Source organism: Dendrobates tinctorius, unplaced genomic scaffold, assembly GCF_039654945.1.
Source record: "Dendrobates tinctorius isolate UK_male_01 unplaced genomic scaffold, ASM3965494v1 ptg000637l, whole genome shotgun sequence".
Lineage (NCBI taxonomy): Eukaryota > Metazoa > Chordata > Amphibia > Anura > Dendrobatidae > Dendrobates > Dendrobates tinctorius.
Genome location: NW_027362289.1, coordinates 69,274 through 70,000, shown reverse-complemented (window position 1 = coordinate 70,000; position 727 = coordinate 69,274).

Sequence of the window (727 nt, the reverse complement as noted above, 5' to 3'; positions counted from 1 at the left end):
CTTCTCCCACCGCTCTGGGGCGTCAATATGTTGAGGGGACCCGAGGGAGAGTGCCTCCCATGAGGGTAGAATGTGTGGCTTTTGGGGGGAAAGTCGAATTATGGAGCAAAAACCATTTTTTGGGACTTAGAAAAATTTCGAGATGTGTCAGACTTCCAGGAAGGGAGGAGTCTCAGGAGGTGTACCTAGGAGGCTTCCAGGGGCCTGGGTACACTTTTCAGAAAGTACCGTTGGGACTTAGAAAAATTTTCAGGATTTTTGGACTTAGAGCGATTTTTGGATTTTTGTGCAAAAATCAGATTTCCCCTTCTCCCACCGCTCTGGGGCGTCAATATGTTGAGGGGACCCGAGGGAGAGTGCCTCCCATGAGGGTAGAATGTGTGACTTTTGGGGGGAAAGTCGAATTATGGAGCAAAAACCATTTTTTGGGACTTAGAAAAATTTCGAGATGTGACAGACTTCCAGGAAGGGGGCGCCTCGGGAGGTGTACCTAGGAGGCTTCCAGGGGCCTGGGTACACTTTTCAGAAAGTACCGTTGGGACTTAGAAAAATTTTCAAGATTTTTGGACTTAGAGCGATTTTTGGATTTTTGTGCAAAAATCGAATTTTCCCTTCTCCCACCGCTCTGGGGCGTCAATATGAAGTGGGGACCCGAGGGAGAGTGCCTCCCATGAGGGTAGAATGTGTGACTTTTGGGGGGAAAGTCGAATTATGGAGCAAAAACCAT